Source organism: Papaver somniferum, chromosome 8 (genome assembly GCF_003573695.1).
Source record: "Papaver somniferum cultivar HN1 chromosome 8, ASM357369v1, whole genome shotgun sequence".
NCBI lineage: Eukaryota > Viridiplantae > Streptophyta > Magnoliopsida > Ranunculales > Papaveraceae > Papaver > Papaver somniferum.
The window spans coordinates 32,269,740-32,286,544 of NC_039365.1; the positions used below are offsets into that span (position 1 = coordinate 32,269,740).

General features: G+C 34.6%; 1 long non-coding RNA gene across 1 annotated transcript; it reads left to right on the plus strand.

The window, feature by feature from the left end:
• Positions 1-13,385: 13,385 nt before the first annotated feature.
• Positions 13,386-16,430, plus strand: LOC113302695. Its single transcript, XR_003337025.1, has 5 exons — positions 13,386-13,976; positions 15,020-15,157; positions 15,243-15,316; positions 15,897-16,004; positions 16,116-16,430. It is a non-coding gene; the product is annotated as an uncharacterized LOC113302695 (long non-coding RNA).
• Positions 16,431-16,805: the final 375 nt, after the last annotated feature.

Sequence of the window (16,805 nt, forward strand, 5' to 3'; positions counted from 1 at the left end):
TATTGAATATCTTGAGAATATTTTCGGTTTTGGAAATTGCTTGTTGTCCAAACTTCATTGGTCTATGAATATTGAAATTTGCATTTCAAGCAAACTAATTCTCAGAGCCAGCAAAACTACCTAGTTGTGTTGTTACTGGTGGAGCCGCCTATTCGGAGAGGAAAGTAACCTAATTAGGCGAAATCTCTTGCGGCCGCTCGGCTTAAAGACTTCTTTGGGATTGAGAATCTCTATTAGTATAGTTGGTGGGAAAGTAGATAATTGCAGTTTATCTTTTGTTTTCGATTGATTTGATTGACTAACGGTTGTTGAAATTTGATTGCACCTAGTTTGTTTATGCTTGAGAATCTTCTCTTCTGATATAAGATTCACTCAAACTAGATCGAATTTTCGACGGGGATCTTTAGATTGTTTGTAGATCTAAAGACGTCTTGTGATAATCCATTGTTAACAGACTCCGTTTTGTGTGTGATTGATCACAAGAGATTCAAGTTGATTGTGTGCAGGTGACGAAGAAGATTTTTGATTTGGGTTCATAATCTTTGGTGTGCACATACTTGTTTCGGGTCAAGAGGATCCAAATATAATCGATTTATCTTTGTGATATATTGGATTGATTATTTGAGTAGATCGGCATCAATACAATTCTTTGTAATTAAAAGTATTGATTGCAAAATCTTGATAATTACTTTGGTAGTTGTTATCTAAGGACCTGACAAAGGAGTTTATTGAGATAACGGAAGAGCATTTTGTCGAACTCATATCACTTGGTTGAAAAGAGTTGTCACCGAACAGATTTTTTGTTCCTTTACTGTTTGGAATACGAACCAAAGGAATTGTTCCACGTGCGTGACTTACTGCAAGTTGGAGGCGCATGGATACAAACGGAACTAGGTGAACTATAGGTTTAGTTGCTTGGTCTCAACTATACGAAGTTGGTTTGATTTTGTATAGTGGCTTAATCCTGAGAGTATTCCATTCTGGACAAGGTCCCAGAGTTTTTCTGCATTTGAGGTTTCCTCGTTAACAAAATCTTGCTGTATCATTTACTTTTATTTTCCGCAATTATAATTGTTGTTATTATAATTTAAATTAAATTACACAAACGTTAATTCTTATTTACTTGATAGCAATCCTATTGTGTTTGATAAAGTCCTAACCTTTTATTAAGTAAACATACTTCGTTGTTTCATTGTATCGATCTTATATGCATAGTCAATCACACAAGTTACCTTGTTGTGGTATTGTCTCGATCTTGTATCCATAGATGATCACAGGAAGTGTGAACCGATAGTTGTAATGTCTCGACTCGGTCCATGGACAATCACTTTCGGACAAAGGACTTATAGGTGAAAAAGTTTTAGATTGAGGTATATTTGGGTACCCTCGTCTTTTCAATTGGTATCAGAGCAGGAAAACACGAAAATATCTAACTATATGTGTTTGGTGCGATCCAACCTATAAGATGTGAGTCAAAATAAGAAAAGCAAAGCTAAACTTATGAAGAACTCAGTTAACGTATGTCAAGATAATGAGAATAATATCTCAGAAAAGGTCCAATGAAATTGGTCTCGTAAGTATTTTCGAAAATCAAAGAAAAAATCTATGACTAATAACTTGATTGCGAATCAGGTTCCTGATCAGAAAAGAATGAATCCGAAACTCAAACATGTTTTGCATCGATTCCAATCTCTAGTGAAAATCGTCTGAAAAGAGATTAGATTCACTAGACTGCCCAAGTTCTGGTTTTCTTAAAATGTTAGAAAGATTCTTCAAACATGTTGAAAGCTATTCAGAAAAGGGAAAAACCATTGATAGTCTAGACAATGTCCTAGAACTTATTATTCAATTGAATGTAAGAATTTGTGAAGGAAAGTGAGAATCACTCAGTCTTCAAAATAATATGGCAGATTATTTGGAATAAAAATTGGCTCTATGCAACGAAGTTCATCAACAGACTACAGAGTGTGAAATTCTTACACAATCGCTGGAGCATTCACAAATAAGAAATAAGATCCTTATTGAAGATCTTCTTACAGAGACATGTAGAAAGGTATTTCTAGACAAGTGTTTAGAAAAACATTTCCAACAAGGACTGGTTACCTTGAGACGACATATAGAATTTCTTGAACAAAAGACATCAGAACTTTGTCGGATGGCATATCTAGACCACACGAGTTCAAGGAACATACCATCCTGGGCACAAGATGTAATCAAGGATATAGATTCTCACAATATTCCTAATGAAGAGGATGGATTTAAAACCCACTCAAAGGAACATGATAATGTTCCTAAAAGAAAGAATGAAGAAATGCATCAAAAGGTATTTGGTGAGGAAGATCCTCACCCCAATGCTTAATCGTGTTGGATGTGCATCCTTACAATGCCCAATCTACTGATGTAAGGAAACACACATATCTGGGAAATTTGTATCCTGTCATAATCTCTTATTCAACATAGAGAGTTTACACAATCTATCTGAAAATGTATGATCTGTCTCCATGTATAGAAAAGTTGTCTTGCAAACAACTTGTGTAAACATGATAAGTTTCCTATCTATAAGTATCTCTTGATACTGATCCAGAAGATAATTTCTTTTCGAACAAAGTTGTGAATTAGTTACACATAAGATGCGAAAATCTTTTCAAATCTTGTCAGAATTATTTATTTAAGGCTGATATGTATGTTTGGTGTGTGTTAAAGGTATGTCAAGTATATGTACTGGTGGAGTCGCCTATTCGGAGAGGAAAGTAACCTCATTAGGCGAAATCTCTTATGGCCGCTCGGTTTAAAGACTCCTTTGGGATTGAAAATCTCTATTAGTACCGTTGGTGGGAAACTAGATAATTACAGTTTATCTCTTGTTTTCGATTGATTTGCTTGACTAATGGTTGTTGAACTTTGATTGCCCCTAGTTTGTTTATGCTTGAGAATCTTCTCTTCTGATATAAGATTCACCCAAACTAGATCGAAATTTCGACGGGGATATTTATACTGTTTATAGATCTAAAGACGTCTTGTGATAATCCATTATAAACAGACTCCGTTTTATTGATCACAAGAGATTCAAGTTGATTGTGTGCAGGTGTTTATTGAAGATCTAAGAAGACTTGAAGACGAAGAAGATTTCTGATTTGGGTTCATAATCTTTAGTGTGCACAATACTTGTTTCGGGTAAAGAGGATCCAAATAATCGATTTATCTTTGTGATAGATTGGATTGATTAGTTGAGTAGATCGACATCAATACAATTCTTTGTGATTAAAATTATTGATTGTAAAATCTTGACAATTACTTTGGTAGTTGTTATTGGATAGATCTAAGGACCTGAGGAGTTTATTGAGATAAACGGAAGAGCCTTTTGTCGAACTCATATCACTTGGTTGAAAAGAGTTGTTACCGAACAGATTTTTTGTTTTTTTATTGTTTGGAATACGAACCGAAGGAATTGTTCCAAGTGTGTGACTTACTACAAGTTGGAGGCGCAGGGATACATACGGAACTAGGTGAACTTTAGGTTTAGTTGCTTGGTCTTAACTATACGAAGTTGGCTTGATTGTGTATAACGGCTTAATCCTGAGAGTATTCAATTATGGACAAGGTCCCAGGGTTTTTCTGCATTTGCGGTTTCCTCGTTAACAAAATCTTGCTGTGTGATTTACTTTTGTTTTCCGCAATTATAATTGTTGTTATTATAATTTAAATTGAATTACACAAACGTTAATTCCTATTTACTTGATAGCAATCCTATTGTGTTTGGTTAAGTCTGAACCTTTTATCAAGTAAACATACTTCATTGTTGTATTCTCTCGATCTTGTATCCATAGTCAATCACACAAGTTATCTTGTTGTCGTATTGTCTCGATCTCGTATCCATAGACGATCACACGAAGTGTGAACCGATAAGTTGTATTGTCTTGACTCGGTCCATATACAATCACTTTCGTAGAAAGGACTTATAGGTGGAAAAGTTTTAAATTGAGGCATATTTTGAGTACCCTCGTCTTTTCAGTCTATCTTATACACTTGATAATGATAATCAAGCACACCATCAAAAGTTGCAGTATATGCTGATTTCCTATTCCAATCTCTGCTAAGGAAATTAGGAAATAAATGCACGAACCCAAGACACTTGAGATTGAACATCATCATTGGCACATGTTCGTGACTTATAACAATGAGATGATGTATCTTTAGAAGAAAAAAAAATTCTTAAAATTTTTCTAAATTATCGTGGATTATCATCCTTAGTCTCCGACACACTTGATTTACCCTTAGAGGAACTAGTGTTATTCACATCTTTAAGAGAAATACCTATCTCTTTTCAAGCCGGTATTTACTATCGAAGATATATAATTTAGACTCGTATAATTAGATGACTCCTTGTTAGTTTGGAAAGACCGTTTGCTTCTGTGATGAAATGCTTTTTAGACTCGTATATTGATAGTAAAGACCTGAGAATTACACACACAGTATCCTTCTCGGGAATAGTTCTTCCTAATGAATGTTATAAGTTAACTATCTGAGAGAGATTTTGGTAAAATTCATCAAAGGTATCATCATCAGACATATGCAAGGTTTTCCCAGTCATGTATTAGGTTTGAAGCCTTGCTTTCTTCTCTACGATATTTTTTTCTTCTGAAAACGGTCTCCAAGATATCCCAAATTTTTTTTCGAAGTTTCGCATGTAGTCACATGATGTTGGATATCTTGGACTATTATAAGGATGATAGCTTAACCCATCATAATTTTGTTTTGCCGCCCTGGTCTTAGCAGTGTCATATTCATCGATTTCCTTAAATGTGGTTGTACCGCCAAAAATAATTGTTGGATGACTGTAACCCTTGACGACCTTCACCCATGTATTGGATTTACGAGCTTGTAAGAAGGAACACATAGGAAAATTTTACCATAAGTCATTAATTAGTGCCATCAAATCCTAGTGGTACATAATTAAACTTGTTTAACACAAGCTCAACCCCATGTCTATGGGTTTGGATCTCTACAAACATAGGATTATTAGGTGTTTAAAGTGTTTGCATTCTCTAATACGAATTGAAAATGAGCGGGAACCAAGTACACCACCAATATTTTCGTTCGTGAACCTGTATTGGGCAATCTTTGTATAATCTATGAGTTCGGTTATGTAACTGTATACAAGACTTTTCAACAAGTTAAACCTATTATGTACCCAAACTGGATGAGAATTCAACTCCATAAAGAACAAATCTTGTGATTTATATTTCAAAACACGAATCGCAAGAACAAGTCTTGTAGGTTCTATACAGTTGACCTAATAAATATCTAGGTTGATAAACGTCCTACTTGTGATATTTCTATCATAGAGATAATTAATATAATCGGGAAAATAAATAACACTATACACAAAAAAATTTGTTAACGAGGAAACTACAATCTTGCTGGAAAACCCAGGAACCTAGTCCAGTTTGAACACACACTAATTTAAGTTGTTACACTTTTTTCATACTGTCAGAATTTTGAGTCCGGACTATATGTAATAGAGACAAAGTATACCCTCAAAGTTGCCTTGCTTCATTAAGAACCTGTAAAATTCCTAGAAGAATCTCAATTCTCTCTGGAAATTGTTCTTTTAAATCTTCAAAAGAGAACACCAGTCTTCTTTAGAAGATGCTCCATAGTTTTTCGTGAATACTAGTGTTATCTTTCCTCTAACACAATACATATTTGATTTCCTTAAGATATGTTTCAGTCAAGATAGTAGAAGTCTTTACTTTGAAGGAAATACAAAGGAATATGATTTATCAAAGAAATTCTCAATAATTATGGTTTAATATCTTCAAAAGTAATAGAGATGCCTAATTGATTCTACCTCACAAGATCTATCGAAGACAAGCTTAGATCGTAATTTTGCGGAACTTCAAGGTCAAAGACAAAGAATTTATTGTATTTTCTGTCGATCTTATTCCTCGATATATGGTTCTTAAATGACCGTATAACAGAGACATTAGAATAGACGATAACTAAGATGACAAGATAATATTCTAGATATCAATAACTATCAGGTAAAAGATAGTCTGACCGGGTTTCACGAATCCCTTAGTGAAGACTTCGAAAGTCGTAAATACAGTTTCATAACGAAACCTAGGTATTTATAGGACAACTCTAGCCACAATTAGGACAAAGAAGTGTCATGATTGAGATTCTAGTATGCATAGAGTCTTTTATTTATAATGACAGAACAAGGATATGTATCTCATAATCAAGGGCGAGTCCGTGAACTAGCTTCCATATTTAAGAATTATTTTTGACACCAAGTAAGCTCAATTTTTCAATACAGATTGATCGAGTAAGCATGTGAGAAGTTTTCCTTGAATTACAAATAAGATTGTTTACCCGCACATATTTATTAATATAAGCTATATGCACCAAATGGAGTAATAATGTTTAAGTTATGCGTGAACCATTAGAAAATCATGGAATTCCATGACTTTCAAAGACTATCTCAAGAGTTTTTCAAAACAATTATAATTTTTTACATTCACCTAAACGTGTTAAAAAGTTAAATTAGACCCATCTATTAGTTAGATAGATATGCCTTTCTGAAAAAAAGTTAGGCTAAAATAAAAAAGCGATAGTATCTTCCTTCCAAAAATGAAAGTTTAAACATTAGTATTTTTTTTTCGATGAATCGATACGCTAAGGCCAAGCACTATGGTGCCCCTTTTCCCTACCCCATCCCTCATATGTAGGGAAAAATCTAAAAACGCAACCATTATGGTCTTCCATATCCCTACATGTGTAGGGATATCCTTCCCTTTCCCGACTAGGAGGATCACATCTGATCTGGGTAGTAGGGAAGGGAAATCACACGGTTACTCAGTTGTCGTATGAATTTACGCTTTACGGCTACTGAGTAGCCGTTTGACAGTTGATACGGAAACTCAGTAGCCGTAGAATTTTACACGGCTACTGCGTAGCCGTTTCAGTAAATATATTTGTTTGACCTTTTTTTGTTTACACCTCTTTCACACTCGATCCTAACCATTCATCATAATAACGGCTCTATCTTATCCACCGTAGGATCCCAACGGTCATTTTTTCAAAATCCTCTATAAATACCACTCTAATTCTCTACTCAAATCACCCCAAATCAATTGATTTCTTATTTTTCTTCTTTTTTACATCAATTGATTTCTTATTTCTCTTCTTCTTACTATACTTCTTTGATTTTTATATTTATCTTCTACTACTCAAGTTTTTATATTTAGTTTGATTCAAAATGGTTAATAGTTTTCTTCAACGGGAAGAGATTGATCTTATTGCTGCCTTTATTTATGTGAGTATGGACGAAATTGTGGGTTCGGGGATAAAAAACGCTATGTTTTGGATACGTATTCACCAAATTTTTATCGAACGCAACGACAATCCTAAGGGAAGAGATTTGGCAGCCTTAAAAACCAAGATGAAAGGAATAAAAAAAGATGTCAGAGAATTCATGTCCATTCTTAACGTTATATATCGGCAACCAAAAGCGGTGCGAGCCATGAAGATTTGGTAAGTTCTATTAATTTGTTAAGTTTTTCCATATAGTTGGTGATGTTTTTAATAAACTAAAATACATAATTTTTCAGACAAAAGAAGGTCGGGAGCAATTTCATTTTCAAACAGGACAACCATTCAAGTATGATGCATGTTATGAAATGTTTAGAGAAAAGGTCCCTGGATTTAATTATGAACTCACTGTGTCCCAAAACAGTGAGTTGTTTAATAATCGTCGTAACTTTGTATCATTCGAATATGGTACTGAAGTTCTTCCTAATGGAGAGACTCGTTGGAATTACAAGTATAATTCACGTCCTATAGGAAAAAAAAAGCCAAAATGCAAGCTAGACAGAAGAAGGATCGTGAGCAAGGTATATTTAGAGAAGGTGATGAGGGAACATTTTCGGTTAAGATGGAAGAAGATAAGATCTATCAACAAAGTGCTAGTATTTTGGAGTATCTTAAGGAAACACGGCCAATGAAGGAAGAAATGAGAGTGGAACAATAATTCCAATACCAAAAAATGTGGGAGTATACTCAACAACTGAGTTATCAAATGGAAGAACAACTCAATTTGCAAAAGCTTTAACAACAGACTAATCAAATGCATCAACAACAAATGCATTTAGATCAAGAGACTTCAATAATGTCTATGGACCTTAGTCGGTTATCTCCCAACGAAAAAAAATATTATCGACTCAAACAAAAGGAGATTTTGAAGAGGATGAATATAATCAACATTGAAGATGATGATGTAATCCATCTCTAATTGTTTTATCTTTTATTGATTTCAGTTTTTTAATTTCTATTTTAGGTTTAATTAAAAGTGTTGTCCTAAATTTCTAGTTAGTATTGTTGTTAACTTAATTTTAAAAGAGTTGTCTAAATTAATTTAGTTGTTGTTTGAATTAATGAAAGGTTTGAATGCGTTGTAACCAAACGATTTTCATATTCAAATTAATAACCTCATTATCATCTCTATTATGTTCTGGTTTAATGTAATACTTGCAGTTTTATAATTAATAATTCTTATAAATCAAACTAATGTTCATTAGTAACTTAAAAAAGAAATTACAACAGATCATTCAATTAAAAGCGTGTATCTCTCTGCCCTCGTTTCTTGACATGGTGGATGATAGGTCTGAACACATTACATGTTATTATTTTTCCTGGTATGAGATTCAACGATCAATGCCTCTTTGAAATGATAAAGCGTTTATCCTCTCCAAGCTTTATATGCATCTTGTGCAGCGAACCTGTCCCCTCTGTACCTATCGAGAAACTCATTGTACTTGATGCATAATTTTCTAACATGATTCGTCCTTGAAAAAATATGGTATGGTTCATAACCATAGCGTGGTTTCTTGCCCGTATGTTTAACGAAAGGACCCCGACCAACGTCAATCCAAAATATAGTATGATCTTTAGGATCTTCGGGAAGATCCCTGAGAATGTAAAAGTTTTTAATCCATTCTTTCTCTTCTTCAACATCCTTTAACCTTTCCCTCGGTTTGAATTGTTCTTGACCTCGTTTCTTTTCCTTGAGTTTTTCTTCGTATTCTACCGCAGCCGATGATGAACATCAACCCATAAACTAACTTTCAATTCGTCTTCCGCCGGAATATAACCCACCATAATTAAGAAAGAAAAGTGTTGTAAATAATAACTTGGACAAAAGTAAGTGTTTATTTTTGAAGATGGAGAAGAGAGTTGGTCGAACTAATGTGTTCATTGGTAAACAATACGTGAATCCTTTATACATGGTCAATATACATATCCATACAGTGTACAAAGAGATTTCAAGGATAAGTATACTAATCCATATACTGTACAAAGAGACTTCACGGATATGTATACATATCCATATACTGTACAAGAGATTTAAATGATTACACGGATTATCCTAATTGTAAACCATATGCCATCAAATATAAACGTATTCATTTAAATACATAATTGAAGCCCAAAAATAATTTAAAGTTTGTAATACATATGCATGTAACATTCGAAATCTTAAACACAACAGTGAAATACATCATATGCCTCACCATCATCATCATACATACCCGCATCATCGTACGCAACATTATCGTCATCGTCAGAATCCTCATAGTCATCTCCATCATGTTCATATTTTTCTCCCACATGTCCGTCTCCATATACATGTTCAACAACATGTTCAAAGTCATCTGTGATTTGATCATTGTAATCTCCATAATAATCAAATGCTCCATCCTCGTTTTGACCATGAACCACTTTTTCTTCTAAGTCTGTGTCATCATAATCTCCTTCTGATGATGGAAGTACCACGTATTCCATATTTGAACCCTCCAAACTAGACAAGTCCACTGCCTGGCCTCCTCTACCAGGACACGCAACCATGTGCTTGACAATATCATTTCTTAGTTGTAGGTGCATTTCTAGGTTTTTCAGAGATGACATAAATACACGACCATTATTGGTAGGTTCTGGAATCGGAATAGGAACAACTCTTCCCCAATCTGTATCCCAACGTTCATGCTCGATAATTATGTTGTGTTAAATAAGACAACATTTCATAATTAGGTTCAAGTCAGATTGTTGCCAATACTTACATGGTGATCCGATAATTATGAATTTACCCTGAAGCGCTCCAAAAGAACGCTCGACATCCTTTTTTTTTTAGCCATTCGATGCTTGTTGAATCTCACATAGTCGGGAATTTCCAATGTCTGACTAAAAGCTTGTACAATTGTAGTCAACTTTGGATAGATACCATCGGCTAAGAGATAACCCATATTGTATTGGTGACCATTGACGACATAATTGCATGGAGGTGCTATACCCTTTAGCATGTTATAAAAAAGGGGGGGAGTGTGCCAACACATTCAAATCGTTATTTGATCCAGGCATTCCAAAAAAAAGCATGCCAAAACCACAAATCGTATGATGCCACCGCCTTTAACTTTATCCCGGTTAGTTCCTTGCCAAGCTACCGGAAAATTCTTCCATGGCCACTGCATAAAATCAACACTACCAAGCATTCCAGGAAAACCTCGTTCCGCATTCTCATCTAGCAACCTTTGAACATCTTCAGGAGTGGGTTCACGCAAATATCTTTCTCCAAAAGTCATGCAAATGGTGTGGAAAAATATTTTTAGATACTTGTATATTGTAGTTGCACCCATACGAGTGTAATCATCAACACTATCAGCTGTCGTACTTTTGCATAAACATTTTATCACGGCAACTAATTTCATATGCGGAGAATACCCCATAGTACCGGTTTCATCTGGACGTTGTTGCCATTCTGGATCAACTTCAAGCAATTTTCCTAACAATTTCTCGAATAAGTCTCCACTCATGCCTAGACGTTGTTTGAATTGTCTTGACGTATAACCAGTTCCAGGCGTAAAATAATCATTCATCATTTTGGAATCATGCCACACTCGATCTCGCGTTATTACACTACGTGTCTGTACCTCCCTAGGTACCAGTTGTCTAATAATACACAATCGTTCATCCAAACATAATTGTGTAAACATTAGCAAAACTTTCTCTTCTTCATCACCAGAGTTATCCAAATAGATTTCATATTTAACTCTCACATAAGCACGCATTAGACTCATTATGTACCTTTTCAAACAACAAACATAGTATCAATTTGTGTATACCATACATAAATACAAGTCAATCAATGTTATACATCGACATAGTATTTTACCAATATTTCATTCAACATAAATCAAGACACACGACAATTAATCATGGATTTTTCACTAAATATATGTTCTAATTATATTATTGAATTGCATACTAAAACCTAAACAACAATTTCATCAAAATCAAAATAATTTGAAACCCTAAAATTAGAATCACTCATCTTAGATGATTTTTTGGATGAAATTCGAAATTGAAGAATGGATTTGTTTCACCTTGGAGTCAAGATCAAACTCTTTTAGTTTAAGCCAACGAGTCGCAATGAATCAATATGAAAATCGAAAGGGAATCAAAAGGGTTTGAAAGGATTTTGAGAGAATGAAAAACTAGAGAAGAAGAAGAAGTGGGAAATCCAACCCAGTTTCTGATGACTTATACCTATAACACGTCAATTGAATAGCCGTATTGATCAAGTCAACGAGTTGACTGATACGACGCTATTCATACGGCTACTCGGTAGCTGTATCGTGTAGAGAAAAAAAAAAGACACCATCATGAGGTTAATTTCCTTGTGCTATCCTTCCCTTTAATTGAGGGATAGGAAAGTGATGTCCTCTCCCATAGTGGTTGGCCTAAAGCTACCAAATATCTTAACTATGCGTCGGCAGTCAGCACTGCAAGTAATCTTTTGTATATTCTCTAATCTTTGTATTTGGGAAACATTATCATTAGATTCGGATATAGGATGTATATACGTATGATGCAAGTATGCGTATACTATTACTGACTTTATTCGCAACAAGTAACGTCCAAACTTTTTTGGTTTTTATCTCGTTTCATTTTGTTTCACTTCCCCTAAAGCTAAAAGGTGTTGTAGCAGATCAATGGTATTGATTAGATCTACATTAAAACAGTATCCACTTTTCATACACGTCGGCGGTCGGCAAAGTAAGCTATAAATTTGCTTTTGTATATTCTCTCAAGTCTCATCTCATCTTATTCAATGCATTTTGCATTTCGGGCACATGAACATTGCATCTAGATAGAATGTAGTGTGTATTTATCAACTTCCTTTGGTACCCATCAAGGATAGAAAATGACGGGATCTGGAACCTGCATCTGCGACTAACCTACGTCTGAGTTAGAAGGTAAAGCAAGAAAAGCTAGCCTCACTTGACACTTTTTTTTTTTGGAAGCATAAGTTTTATTAAGATTAGAATGATATTACATGGGGTACTTTGTATCTATAAAGTCTGCCAATACAATAGGTATCACTTGATACCTTAAAACATAGCTCATCAAGCAGCAGATGCACTGACTGCATCGTACAACCAAGCACCTTCACTTCGAAATCAATTCTTATCAATTGATAGTTTCGTATAAAATCCATCATTATTTTCCGTTTTAGACATATATCATGGCCATCTTGGCATATAATATCGGGGAGCGGTGACAAATAAATGGACTGGACATACATTAGTATTTAAAAAGACTATGACAGAGTCAAAATTTGAAGGAAAAAAAAAGTGTACTGTAGTTAGTAAAATCCCTGCACCAAATATCACCGGCCTCTCGTTTGAGAATCTTTCTTGTAGGAAGGGGAGGGGAGCAGTTATGGTGTACAGTTCACGTGTTCAACTCATAGTTGACTGAGACCTGACTTCACTGACTTTTACAGAAAATTAAATACTTCAGCATACGACAAGTGGAGTGGAGGGAGAATTAGTGGAGTCGACAGGATTTTCTACATAACGGGACCATTTCCGTACTCTGAAGGCGTCACAGTTTTACCTTATTTGCACTTTTCATGATGTCACGTACAGATTGTTTGCGGTCCCGTTTTCGGCTTTTTCCACAGGGAGTGTAATCATTTACTAATAAAGGCCAATTTAACTCAGGTTAACTAGCTGTGAAATGCAGATTCGGTCTGAACAAGAAGAATGCATCGTCGACAAATCCTGCCCATAAACCATTTGGAGGAGTAACACGTTCATCAACGCTCTCATGCAACGCTTATAACATGTAAGTGGAAATAGCAACGATTATTCATTTTATCAACCAAAGCAATTGTTTCTGAGAAAATGGGATATATAGCCAAAATTAGGTGTTTTCTGAGCCAAATAGACAGTTAGGATTCGGTCTGGGTCAAATAGCCAATGGAGAGGAGTTTATGTTAATACCCTTTTGGAAGGGATATCTTCTTCTCGTCTTCTCCGTCTCCTCAAACATAAACCAGATCTAAAAAAACCAAAAAAAAGCTCTCGTTTTCCATCACTTCTGCACCTCATCTTTTGTTTTCCATCATCTCCGTTACCAAACAAAACAAGTATCATCGTCTTCATCTTCTTTATACACCGTTTCACCGAAAATAAATCTGCGTTTGAATTTAAATCTGATAAATTATATTATTCATGTCGATTGATTTAAAAGAAATAGGGTTTGCTACTGCGATTTGATGAATAATTGAAGTTGTGGAGAAGTAGGGTGTGATATTGATTATTGGAGAATAATGGTATTGGTGGTCGATGTTGTGGGTGTCGAATTTGGGATCTGACTTGAAGCTGCTGTCATGGATTGTGTTGATGGCAGTGAGGAGAAAAGAGTTCAAGTTTTCTGGTGGTATTTGGTTTGATTTAGTGGTGGTGTTATTCAGTTCTTGGTTGTAAGAATCAAAGAAGATGAATTTGAGATGGGATCGATGGATGGGTTTGTTTTAGAGAAGTGAAGAAATTGCAATCGATCGATGAAGATGAATAAGATGGTTCCATGTTGAATCTGGTGATGATAAATTTCGTTGATTCGTCTTTGACGAGGTAAGTTATTACAAGTTCTTCATTTATTCATTATGAATTGATAGTTTGTTTTGTCAATCTATGAGATTGTGCGAAAGATTAAAGATAAATTAGAGGGTTTTTTGGATGTTTAGATTGATTACAAAACTGAATTTTTTGATGTAGATTCAGAGATATGCATGTATCTAGCTATTTTGCATAAACACTTTATGAAGTGATTTTGTTCTACATACAAGCTTCAAGTCAGAAATAATTGGATGCAAATGTTATCATTAATTTGAATTTGGTTGAAATGATTTTTATCCATGTCTAAATAAGTATGAAACTTGTATCATCTTGTTATAGACGAAACCGGTATCATCCTGTATTAAACCCAAAAACTATGAGATGAATGCATTATAGACTTTTTATTTTTCCTTATTGCTTAAACATGGATGAAACGGGTATCATCCTGTTTTGAATTTGATTGAATTGTTTTTCATCCATGTTTATGGTTTGGATTGAATTGCTTAAATTAGTTTGAGATTAATTGAATTAGGCTTGGATGAAACTGGTTTCATCCTGTTTTGGGTTGAGCTGAAGTTGTTTTCATCTAAGTTTAAACAAGGATGAAACTAGTCTCTCTCATTGTAAACAAGGATGAAACTGGGTTTCATCCTTTACTAAATTGGGTTGAATTTGCTTTCACTCATTTTAAAATAGGATGAAATCAGTTTCATCTATAGGTAGGATGAATCTATGATTTTTGAATTAGGTATCACTAATTGTAAACAAGGATGAAACTGGGTTTCATCCTACACTAAATTGGGTTGAATTTGGTTTCACCCATTTTAAACTACCATGCAATTGGTTTTCATCCTATACTAAATTGGGTTGAATTTGGTTTCACCCATTTTAAACTAGGATGAAAACGGTTTCATCTTATACTAAACTGATGAAGAAGTCAGATTTTATAACCGATATATTTCAATATGTATAACAAAGTTGATTCCTTGAATGAAAAAAACGTATCATCCAAATTATGTATATGCTTCTTTTTTTTTAACTCTTGGTTGTAATCACAGGCATTAGATGATCCATATTTTCATGGTTTGGCAAATGTGGACCGTGAACCATCAACGCAACCCATCTCAAAATTTGAGTTTGAGTTTGAAAGGACGAAATTGTCGAAGGAAGATGTACGGGAATTAATTTACCGAGAGGTATCTGAACAGCTTGATCTCAATTATTTTACATCTTTCATTTAATAGATGCTTTGTAATATAACTATTTTCTTAAAATCAACAGATATTGGAGTATCATCCCCAAATGCTTCAGGAATACCTGAATGGTGCAGATCAAACTAGCTTCCTGTACCCAAGGTACGCCACCTGATTAAATTCTCTGATCAACTTTGTTTATTATCCTTCTTTGTGAGAAACCCTTTTTGAAGACGACTTTTGTTGTGCAATTATTTCTTACTTTGTCTATTAGTGAACATTAGTCGTGTCATGATTGTGATCATCCTGGTTCATATCACAGTTACTGGAACAATTGTCGACATAATTAGATGTTCTAGCATGTTTCCTAGATATAACTTGCATAAGCATGTTGATTTTCTTAATGCTCATTGTGGTTCTAGGTAAACCAGTTCTAGTATAATTGCAGATAAACATGCTCATTCTATCGTTACATCTTTAGGTACCTATCATGAGGTTTTTGCATGTTCACCTGCAGTACATTAGAATTTTGATCTTTGTTGAAACACTATATTCTTACACTCCATAATCTATATTTGAGGTTTGCCAAACTAAGCAATTTCTGATCAAATCTATTAGTTTTGCTTCAGTTATTAAAACTATTAGTCGGTTTGTTATCAAATTTGATACTTTAGAATAAATATTTTATCTCAAGAGGAGTAGTTATCATAACTGACCATTTGTTCATTTTATGCCAACATAGTGGAGTTGATCGTTTCAAACGACAGTTTGCTCATTTGGAGGAGCATTATGGTAAAAGCGGTGAGAGAAGCACTCCTCCACTTCAGATACAACATGCGTCTTTACCTAGGTAATTGTTTATACTGAACATGTGTTGATAGTTGACACAGTATATTACCTCTTCATTTCATTCATCCTAAAGGGCTCCCTTGGGCATTTTCTATGGGCTGCTTTTTTGAAGGTTTAGTCAAGTTGTGGACCCTGTGACCTACAAATAACCCCATCAAACGATGGTTCATGGCAGTTAAAATGTGAAGCATAAGTATACTTTGATGGGGTGAAAGGTATTGGTTAATGGAGAATAATGGCAATTTAAATTTACTAAATTACTCTTAAATGGATAGGCTGCTCGATTGAAACCTGTGAGATCAATACCTTCAGCAGTTCTTAAAGGTGTTAAAGGCTTAGCCATTTTGACTGGAGTTGTTGATAGCACTTGGCCTGGCAGAGAAGGCAGTGAACTGCAGGTGGTCTTGTAACTGCTTACAGGGAAGCTGGAAGGATTTTGCAGTTACAGTGGTTGAATGTTGTACAAGCTCTGTTTTACGTACTCTGTATTTTGCTGTACAAGCTCTGTTTTGCTCTGTTTTTTACTCTGTTTTAGTGCTATGTTTTTTTGCTCTGTTTGAGTACTCTGTTTTGCTTGCAATTAACTCGTAAAACAGAGCAAACTAATTCTGTTTTTTTTGTTGTTGTTGTACTTTGTTTTTTATAGATTTCTTTGTTCTTCTCCATCCCAGTAAACATTTGTAGAAGATAGGGACATAGTTGTCTCTTCAAGTTAATAAATAAAAAATATTCGGAGTCAAATATCCATTTTGGCTAAATGAACAGTATTTTTCTAATTTTTGGCTATATAAACAATATCTAA